Genomic DNA, 12100 nt, shown 5'->3' on the forward strand with positions numbered 1-12100 from the left:
GTTCTCATAGGTTTCACTTATGTACTCCTCTGGTGTTATGGTATTAATAATATTGGTTTCAACATTTATGGGAGTACATGAGGTATAATGTTTGATTCTTTGCCCGTTTACCACCTTCGCATTGGTGCCTCCGACATTGTTGATTTTGATGGCACCAGAATGGTAGACATCCTCAATAATATAAGGACCTTCCCGTTTAGAGAGAAGCTTTCCTGCAAAAAATCTTATACGAGAGTTGTATAGCAAGACAAGGTCACCTACATTAAATTCACGCTTTTGTATCCTTTTGGCATGCCATCTTTTTACTTTTTCTTTAAACAAGTAGGCATTCTCATAGGCTTGGGTTCTCCATTCATCAAGTGAGCTAATGTCAAATAACCTCTTTTCACGGGCAAGTTTGAAAATCGTAGTTGAGCTCTTTAATTACCCAATAAGCTTTATGTTCTAGTTCAAGAGGTAAGTGACATGGTTTTCCATAAAATATTTTATATGGAGACATATCCATAGGGTTTTTATAAGCAGTTCTATAAGCCCATAATGCATCATCAAGTTTCTTAGACCAATCCTTTCTAGATCTATTAATAGTCTTTTGCAGGATCAACTTTATTTCTCGGTTACTCAACTCTACTTGACCACTAGACCGAGGATGATATGGAGATGCAATTCTATGGTTAACATTTCACTTAGCAAGCAATTTACAGAAAGCACCATGAATAAAGTGTGAACCACCATCGGTCATTAAATATCTAGGGACTCCAACCTTTGGAAAAAAACTTCTTTAAGCATAATCGAAGTGTTATGATCAGCACTACTAGTTAGAATAGCTTCTACCCACTTAGTAACATAATCAATAGCAACCAAAATATGTGTATACCATTAGGGGAAGGAAAATGCCCCATATAATCAAAGCCCCAAACATCGAATGGTTCAATAACAAGTGAATGATTCATAGGCATTTCCTAACGTCTACTAATATTACCAATTCTTTGGCATTCATAATTACCAATTCTTTTGCATTCATCATTACCAATTCTTTGGCATTCATCACAAGACAAGATAAACTTATGAGCATCTTTGAAAAGAGTAGGCCAATAAAAACCAGATTGCAATACCTTGTGTGCAGTTCTATAACCAGTATGGTGTCCTCCGTAGGCCTTAGAGTGACACTTGTGTAGGATCTATTCATGTTCATGCTCAGGTAAACAACGTCTAATAACACCATCTACTCCTTTATAGAGGTGTGGATCATCCCAAAGTAATGTCTTAAATCGTAGAAAAACTTTTTCCTTTGCTGGTATGTGAAGCTAGGTGGTATAAATTTAGCAACAATGTAATTAGCATAATCGGCATACCAAGGAGCACTACGAGAAGCATTTATGACAACTAATTGTTCATCAAGAAAACTATCATCAATAGGTAGTGGGTCATAAATAATATTTTCTAACCTAGACAAGTTGTCCGCGACGGGGTTCTTAGCTCGCTTTCTATCAATAATATGCAAATCAAATTTTTGCAGCAAGAGAACCCATCTAATAAGTCTAGGTTTAGCATCTTTCTTTTCCATAAGGTATTTAACTGCAGCATGATTGGTGTGAACAGTTACTTTGGAATCAACAATATAAGATCTGAACTTATCACAAGCAAAGACAACCGCTAAAAATTCTTTTTCAATAGTAGCATAATTTCTTTGAGCAATGTCTAGAGTTTTACTAGCATAATGGATAACATTTATTTTCTTATCAACTATTTATCCTAGAACAGCACCAACAGCATAATCACTAGCATGACACATATTTTCAAAGGGTAGGTTCCAATCAGGTGGTTGAACAATAGGTACAAAAATCAAGGCTTCCTTAAGGATTTCAAATGCATCTACACAATCATCATCAAAAACAAATGGAACATCTTTTTGCAAGAGATTAGGGAGAGGCCTAGAAATTTTAGAGAAGTCTTTAATAAACCTCCTATAGAAACCAGCATGACCAAGGAAACTTCTTATACCTTTGGTATCTTTAGGACATGGCATTTTTCAATAGCATCAACTTTAGCTTTATCAACTTCAATACCTCTTTCAGAAATTTTATGCCCCAAGACAATACCTTCATTAACCATAAAGTGGCACTTCTCCCAGTTCAAGACAAGATTAGTTTCTTCGCGTCTCTGCAAAACTCGATCAAGGTTGCTTAAGCAATCATCAAAAGAAGTTCCGTAAGCGGAGAAATCATGCATGAAAACCTCAACAATCTTTTCGCAAAAGTCAGTGAATATAGCAGTCATACATCTTTGAAAGGTAGCAGGAGCATGCATAAACCAAAAGGCATACGTCTATAAGCAAAGGTACCAAAAGGGCAAGTAAAAGTAGTTTTTTCTTGATCCCCTTTTGACACGGGTATTTGAGAAAAACCAGAATAACCAGCTATAAAGCAAAAGTGTGTATGTTTTGATAGTCTTTCTAGCATTTTATCAATAAAAGGTAGAGGATAATGATCTTTCCTAGTAGCTTTATTCAACTTTCTAAAATCAATAACCATTCTATAACCTGTAACATTCTTTGTGGAATCAATTCATTCTTATCATTAGGAACAACAGTAATACCTCCCTTCTTAGGGACACGATGAACAGGACTTACCCATCTACTATCAGCAATTGGATAAATTATACCTGTCTCCAGAAGCTTTAGTATTTCATTTCTTACCACTTCCTTCATCTTAGGATTTAACCGCTGTTGGTGATCAACAACTGGTTTAGCATCAGGCTCCATATTAATTTTGTGCTGACATAGAGTGGGACTAATTCCCTTAAGATCATCAAGAGTATATCCAATAGTGGCACAGTGCTTCTTCAGAGTTTTCAATAATTTCTTTTCTTCATGCTTTGAAAGGTTAGCACTAATAATAACATGGTATATCTTCTTTTCATCAAGATAAGCATATTTCAAAGTATCAGTAATTGTTTAAGCTCAAACACGGGATCACCCTTGGGTGGAGAAGGATCCCCAAGAATCTCAATAGGCAAGTTGTGTTTCAAAATAGGCATTTGGTAAAAGAATATTTCATCTAATTCCTTCCTTTCATTCATGAACATATCATTTTCATGGTCTAGCAAATATTGTTCTAAAGGATCAGTAGGAGGCACACAACAATAGAAGCAAGACCAATAATTTCATATTACTAGGCAATTCTTTGTCATGGGGTTGTCTACGAAATTTGGAGAAATTAAACTCATGAGACACATCCCCAAAACTTACAGTAACAGTTTCTTTCTCACAATCTATCTTAGCATCAACAGTGTTCAAGAAAGGTCTACCAAATATAATGGGACAAAGATCATCTTGTGGGGAACCAAGAACTAGAAAATAAATAGGGTATTTTATTTTCCCACAAAAGACTTCAACGTCTCTAACAATCCCAATTGGTGATATAGTATCTCTATTAGCAAGCTTAATAGTAACATCAATATCTTCTATTTTAGCAGGTGCAATATCATTCAAAATTTCTTGATATAAAGTAAAGGACATTGCACTCACACTAGCACCCACATCACATAAGCCATGATAACATTGATCTCCTATTTTAACAGAAACAACAGGCATGCAAACAACAGGTCTATGTTTATCTTTATCATCAGGTCTACCAATTCTAGCAGCTTCATCATAGAAGTAAATAACATGCCCATCAATATTATCGACCAAGAGATCTTTAACCATAGCAATACTAGATTCCACTTTAATTTGTTCGAGGGGTTTGGGTGTTCTAGTATAACTATTACGAACCACGGCCGAAGCTTTAGCATGTTCCTTTATCCTAACAGGAAAAGGTGGTTTCTCAATATAAGAAGTAGGAATAACAGGATCAACATTATAAGTAATAGTTTCTTCTTCTGCTTTAATAGGTTCTACTACTTTCACTTTAATGGGAGGATGATATTTAACCACTTCTCTTTAGGGATAACAAAATGAGTAGCAAATGATTCACATAAAGAAGCTAATATCTCAGAGTCAAGTCCATATTTAGTGCTAAATTCACGAAAAACATCTGTAACCATAAAAGATTTAACATGATCAAACTTGAGGTTTATACCTGACTCCTTACCTTCATCGAGTTCCCAATCTTCAGAGTTGCATTTAATTATTTCCAAACATTTGAATATAAATGTCTTCTTCATAAAAGAACCAGTACAAGAAGTATCGAGCATGGATTGATCATTACGAGAAAGCCGAGCATAAAAATTAATAATAATAATTTTTCTTGAGAGCTCATGATTAGGGCATGAATATAACATTGAATTAAGCCTCCCCAAAGCTTGAGTGGTACTTTCTCCTTCATGAGGCAAAAATTATAAATATAATTCCAATCATGATGAACTAGATGCATAGGATAAAACTTCTGATGAAATTCCGATTTCAATCGGTTGTAATTCCAAGTCCCAATATCATCGCATAGCCTATACCATGTCAATGCCTTATCCTTCAAACATAAAGGAAAGACTTTCTTATTGACTTCATTCTCGGGTAAACCTGCAAGCTAAAATAATCCAAAAACTTCATCCACATAGATTATATGCATATCAGGATGTAATGTTCCATCTCCTGCATAAGGATTAGCTAGCAGTTTCTCTATCATACCCGAAGGAATTTCATAATAAATATTTTCAGTAGGTTCAATAGGTTGAGTAGCAACTCTTTGTTATTACGGTCGGGGTGAAGATACCCCGAACGAGCCCCTCAAAGGATTATTTTCCATAGCAACAAGTGGCAGTAAATTTCAGCACACTATATAAATGTTTCCTTACCAAATTCCACTTACCAAAGGCGCTTCACTCCCCGGCAATGGCGCCAGAAAAGAGTCTTGATGACCCTCAAGAATAGGGGATCTATCATAGTCCTTTCTATAAGTAAGAGTGTCGAACCCAACGAGGAGCAGAAGGAAATAACAAGCAGTTTTCGGCAAGGTATTTTCTGCAAGCACTGGAATTATCGGTAACAGATAGTTTTCTGATAAGATAATTTCTAATGGGTAACAAGTAACAAGTGTAACTAAGGTGCAGCAAGGTGGCTCAATCCTTTTTATAGTAAAGGACAAGCCTGGATGAACTCTTATATAAAGCAAAGCGCTCCCGAGGACACATGGGAATTGTTGTCAAGTTAGTTTTCATCCTACTCATATGATTCGCGTTCGTTACTTTGATAATTTGATATGTGTGTGGACCGGTGCTTGGGTGCTGTCCTTACTTGGACAAGCCTCCCACTTATGATTAACCAGTCTCGCAATCATCCACAACTACGAAGTAAGAATTAAGATAAATCTAACCATAGCATGAAACATGTGGATCCAAAACCAGCCTTACGAAGCAATGCATAAACTAGGGTTTAAGCTTCAGTCACTCTAGAAACCCATCATCTACTTATTGCTTACCAATGCCTTCCCCTAGGCCCAAATCATGGTGAAGTGTGATGTAGTCGACGTTCACATAACACCACTAGAGGAAAGACAACACACATCTCATCAAAATATCGAACGAATACCAAATTCACATGATTACTTATAACAAGACTTCTCCCATGTCCTCAAGAACAAACATAACTACTCACAAAGCATATTCATGTTCATAATCAGAGGGGTATTAATTATCATTAAGGATCTGAACATATGATCTTCCACCGAATAAACCAACTAGCATCAACTACAAGGAGTAATCAACACTACTAGCAACCCGCACGTACCAATCTGAGGTTTTGAGACAAAGATCGGATACAAGAGATGAACTAGGGTTTGAGAGGAGATGGTGCTGGTGAAGATGTTGATGGAGATTGACCCCCTCTCGGTGAGAGGATCGTTGGTGATGACGATGGCTTTGATTTCCCCCTCTGAGAGGGAAGTTTCCCCGACAGAACAGCTTTGCCGGAGCCCGAGATTAGTTCTGCCCAAGTTTCGCCTCGAGATGGCGGCGCTTCGTCCTGAAAGCTCCCTTCTGATTTTTTCCAGGTCAAAACCCTCCATATAGAAGAAGATGGGCACCAGAGGCCTGACAGGGGCCCACAAGCCACAGGGGCGCGCCCAGGGGGGTAGGGCGCGCCCCCAGGCTTGTGGCCTCCTGGTGGGTCCCCTCTGGTATTTTATTCGCCCAATATTTTTTATATATTCCAAAATAATTCTCCGTAAATTTTCAGGACTTTTGGAGTTGTGCAGAATAGGTCTCTCAGGTTTGCTCCTTTTCAGTCCAGAATTCCAGCTGCCGGCATTCTCCTTCTTTGTGTAAAACTTGTAAAATAAGAGAGAAAATGCATAAGTATTGTACCATAATGTGTAATAACAGCCCATAATTCAATATATATCAATATGAAAACATGATGCAAAATGGGCGTATCATTCATCACAAGATAAGACAAACTTACGGGCATCCTTGAAGAGAGTAGGCCAATAAAAACCAGATTGCAATACCTTGTGAGCAGTTCTATCTCCCGCATGATGCCCTCCATAAGCTTCGGAGAGACATTTCCGTAGGATTTGTTCGTGTTCATGCTCAGGTACACAACATCTAATAATACCATCTACTCCCTCTTTATAAAGATGTGGGTTATCCCAAAAGTATTGTCTTAAATCATAGAAGAACCTTTTCTTTTGTTGATATGTGAAACTATGTGGTATGTATTTAGCAACAATATAATTAGCATAGTCAGCATACCAAGGAGTGTTATGAGAAACATTTATTGCAGCTAATAGTTCATCAGGAAAGCTATCATCAATAGGTAGTGGGTCATCAAGGATATTCTCTAACCTAGATAAGTTATCAGCTACGGGGTTCTTTCAATCTGTGATATGTAAATCAAATTCTTGAAGCAACAGAACCCACCTAATAAGTCTAGATTTATCATCTTTCTTTTCAATAAGATATTTAATAGCAACATGATCGATGTGAACAATAACTTTAGAATCAACAACATAAGATCTGAATTTTTCACAAGCAAACACAACTACTAAAAATTCTTTCTCAGTGGTAGTATAATTTCTTTGGGCACTATCTAGAGTTTTGCTAGAATAATGAATAATATTTAGTTTCTTATCAACTCTTTGTCCTAGAAAAGCACAACAGCATAATCACTAGGATCACACACAATTTCAAAAGGCAAGTTCCAATCAGGCGATTGAACAATAGGTACAAAAGTTATGGCTTTCTTAAGTGTTTCAAAGGCTTCTACACAATCATCATCAAAAACAAATGGAACATCCTTTTGTAAATGATTTGTAAGAAGCCTAGAAATTTTAGATAGATAAGTCTTTAAATAAACCTCCTATAGAAACCAGCATGACCTAGGAAACTAGAAAGACCTTTAATATCTTTAGGACATGGCATTTTCTCAATTTCATCAACTTTAGCTTTATCCACCTCAATACCTCATTCAGAAATTTTATGTCCCAAGACACTACCCTCATTAACCATAAAGTGGCACTTCTCCCAATTCAAGACAAGATTAGTTTGCTCACACCTCTACAAAACTCGATCAAGGTTGCTCAAGCAATCATCAAAAGAAGATCCATATACAGAAAAATCATCCATGAAAACCTCAACAATCTTTTCACAAAAATTAGAGAATATAGCAATCATACATATTTGAAAGGTAGCTGGAGCATTGCATAAACCAAGGCATACGTCTATAAGCATAAGTTCTTAAAGGGCAGGTAAAGGTGTTTTTCTCTTGATCAGGTTGTGAAACGGGTATTTGAGAAAACCAGAATATCCATCAAGGAAGCAAAAGTGTGTGTGCTTTGATAATATTTCTAGCATTTGATCAATAAAAGGCAAGGGGTAGTGATCTTTTCTAGTTGCTTTGTTTAATTTTCTAAAATCAATGACCATTCTATAGCCAGTAACAATTCTTTGTGGAATGAGTTCATTCTTATCAATAGGAACAACGGTAATACCTCCCTTCTTAGGGACACAATGAACATGACTTACCCATCTACTATCAGCTATGGATAGATTATACCTGCTTCTAGAAGCTTTAATATTTTAGTTCTTACCACTTCTTTCATCATAGGATTCAAACATCGTTGATGATCAACAACGGGCTTAGCATCAGGTTCCATATTAATCTTATGCTGACAAGAGCGGGACTAATGCCCTTAAGATCATCTGGAGTATATGCAATAGCAGCTCGGTGCTTCTTTAGAATTTTCAATAATCTTTCTTCTTCATGTTCTAAAAGGTTAGCACTAATAATAACATGATATATTTCAAAGTGTCAGGCAATTGTTTCAATTCAAACACAGGATTTACCCTTAGGTGGAGGAGGACCTCCTAGAGTTTCAATAGGCAAATTATGTTTGAGCAGAGGTCGTTGTTCATAGAAAATTTTATCTATCTCATTTCTTTCATGCATATGCATACATTTTCATGGTTTAGCAAATATTGTTCTAGTGGATCAGTAGGAGGCACGACAATAGAAGCAAGACCAATTATTTCATCCTTCCTAGGTAATTCTTTCTTGTGAGGTTGTCTATTAAATATGGAAAAATTAAACTCATGAGACTCATCACCAAAGCTAACATTAACAATTTGTTTTTCACAATCTATTTTAGCATTGACAGTGTTCAAGAAAGGTCTACCAAAAATTATGGGACAAAAGTCATCTTGTGGGGAACCAAGAACTAGAAAATTAGTAGGGTATTTTATTTTCCGACACAAGACGTCAACATCTCTAACAATCCCAACTGGTGTGATGGTGTATCTATTAGAAAGTTTAATAGTAACATCTATGTCTTCTATTTCAGTGGGTGCTATGTCATTCATAATTTCTTGGTATAAGGTAAAAGGAATAGCACTCACGCTAGCACCTAAATCACATAAACCATGATAACAATGATCTCCTATTTTAACCGAGACAACATGCATGCCAACAACAGGTCTATGTTTATCTTTTTCATCGGGTTTGGCAATTCTAGCAGCTTCATTGCAGAAGTAAATAACATGCCCATCAATATTTTCTACCAATTGATCTTTAACCATAGCAACACTAGGTTCTACTTTAATTTGTTCAGTAGGTTTAGGTACTCTAATATTACTTTTACGAACCATAGTTGAAACCTTAGCATGTTCCTTTATCCTAATAGGAAAAGATGGTTTTTTAATATAAGCAGCAGGAACAACTAGGTCAACATTATAAGTAATAGTTTCATCTTTAGCTATGTCGGGTTCTTTAATTTCTTCGTTGACAAGGGGATGATATTTAAACCACTTCTCCTTAGGGAGATCAACATGAGTAGCAAATGATTCACAAAAGGAGGCTACTATCTCATAGTCAAGTCCATATTTAGTGCTAAACTTGTGAAAAGCATCAGTATTCATAAAAGATTTAACACAATCAAATTCAAGCTTAATACCTGATTCTTTACCTTCTCGAGTTCCCAATCTTTAGAGTTGCGTTTAATTCTTTCTAAAAGATCCCACCTGAATTCAATAGTCTTTTTCATAAAAGAATCAGTACAACAAGTATCAAGCATGGATCGATCATCATGAGAAGCCGAGCATAAAAATTCTGAATAATAGTTTCTCTTGAGAGCTCATGATTGAGGCATGAATATAACATTGACTTAAGCCTCCCCCAAGCTAGTGATACTTTCTCCTTCACGAGGCCAAAAATTATATATATATATATAATTCCGATCACGATGTACTAGATGCTTAAGATAAATTTTTTGGTGAAATTCCAATTTCAATGGATTCCAGTTCCAAGATCCAATATCAACGCATAGCCTATACCATGCCAATGGTTTTCCCTCCAAAGATAAAGGTAAAACCTTCTTCTTAGCGTCATCTCTGGGCAAACCTACAAGCTTAATTAATCCACAAATTTGATCCACATATATCAAGTGCATATCAGGATGTTCAGTTCCATCTCCTGCATAAGGATTAGCTAGAAGTTGTTCTATCATACCCGAAGGAATTTTGTAACCAATATTTTCAGTGGGTGCAGTAGGTTGAGGGGCAACTAATTGTGTTTCCGGTCGAGGTGAAGATACCCCAAACAAACCCTCAAAGGATGGTCCTCCATAGTAACAAGTGACAATAAATTTCAGCATGTAGTAATAATTTTCCCTTACCAATTTCCACTTACTAAGAGCGCTTCACTCCCCGGCAACGGTTCCAGAAAAGAGCCTTGATGACCCACAAGTATAGGGGATCAATCAGTCCTTTCGATAAGTAAGAGTGTCGAACCCAATGAGGAGCAGAAGGAAATGACAAGTGGTTCTCAGCAAGATATTTTCTGGAAGCACTGAAATAGTCGGTAACAGATAGTTTGGTAACAAGATAATTTGTAACAAGCAAGTAACGGTAACGGTAGATAATGTGCATCAAGGTAGCCCAATCCTTTTTTGCAAAGGACAGGCCAAAACAGTCTCTTATGATAAGCAAAGCGTTCTTGAGGGGACACGGGAATTTCATCATATCACTTTCATCATGTTGGCTTGATTCGTGTTCGCTACTTTGATAATTTGATATGTGGGTGGACAGGTGCTTAGGTGTTGTTCTTACTTGAACAAACCTCCTACTTATGATCAACCCCCTCGCAAGCATCCGCAACTACGAGAAAAGTATTAAGATAAAATCTAACCATAGCATTAAACTTTTGGATCCAAATCAGTCTCTTACAAAGTAGCGCATAAACTAGGGTTTAAGTTTCTGTCACTCTAGCAACCCATCATCTAATAACTACTCCACAATGCATTCCCTTAGGCCCAAATATGGTGAAGTGCCATGTAGTCAACGTTCATGAGACACCACTAACGGAATCACAACATACATATCATCAAAATATCGAACACATATCAAGTTCACGTGATTACTTGCAATGTGACTTCTCCCGTGACCTCAAGAACAAAAGTAACTACTCACCAATAATAATCATGCTCGAGATCAGAGGGGTATTAAATAGCATAATGGATCTGAACATATAATCTTCCACCAAATAAACCATATAGTAATCAACTACAAGATGTAATCAACACTACTAGTCACCCACAAGTACCAACTAAGGTTCCGATACAAAGATTGAACACAAGAGATGAAGTAGGGTTTGAGAGGAGATGGTGATGTTGAAGATGTTGATGGAGATGGCCCTCCCAAAGATGTGAAAGTTGTTGGTGATGACGAGGACAATGATTTCCCCCTCCGGGAGGGAAGTTCCCCTGGCGAAATCGCTCCGCCGGAGGGCAGAAGTGCTCCTGCCCAAGTTCTGCCTCGAGACAGTGGCCCTTCGTCCTGTAAGTCCTCCCTTATTATTTTTCTAGGTCAAAATAACTTATATACCAGAAGAGGGGCACCAGAGGTGGGCCGAGGAGGGCACAACCCACTAGGGCGCGCCTAGACTCCCCAGCGTGCCCAGGTGGGTTGTGCCCACCTGGTAGGCACCCTCTGGTAGTTATTTCCTCCATTAATTCTTAAATATTCCATAAAATCTCCGTGAAGTTTCAGATTATTTAGAGATGTGCAGAATAGGTAGCTCTGACGTGCTCTTTTAGGTCCACAATTCCAGCTGTCGGTATTCTCCCTCTTTGTGCAAACATTGCATATTATGAGACAAAAGGCATTAGAATTACTCCCAAAAGTATTATTATGCATAAAAACATTATAAATAACAGTAGGAAAACATGATGCAAAATGGACATATCAACCGGCTCCTCCCTTCCTTCCCCCCTCGTCGTCCCTAGAGGTGGCTATCGAGATAGCATGTGTGCCACCGGTGAAGGGAATAACGGGGATCCCACATCCCGCGGCCATGGCGTAGCTTCCTGGAGGGGCAAAGCATGGCGGCGTGTGATCTGCCTACCACGGCTGCTCCTCTCGGCGGCGTTCCATCCGATGACAACATGGGGTGGCACGGATATCTACAGTGCAAGGTCCCCGAAGTAGCGGCTCTGGACACGGCAGCGGAGTCCCCTCCATCGGGGATAGCAGGCCAGGAGGTGGCTTCATGTGGTGATGCCTGGGGCATCGGACCAAAGGATCCCATTACCGGGTACGTTGCTAGAGGCCCGGAGCTTTCTTTGTCATCGATGATGCATGATGTGGGAGATCCATAGCCATCAGGGGTTTATGGATC

The sequence above is a fragment of the Triticum dicoccoides genome, chromosome 2B (assembly GCF_002162155.2).
Source record: "Triticum dicoccoides isolate Atlit2015 ecotype Zavitan chromosome 2B, WEW_v2.0, whole genome shotgun sequence".
Lineage (NCBI taxonomy): Eukaryota > Viridiplantae > Streptophyta > Magnoliopsida > Poales > Poaceae > Triticum > Triticum dicoccoides.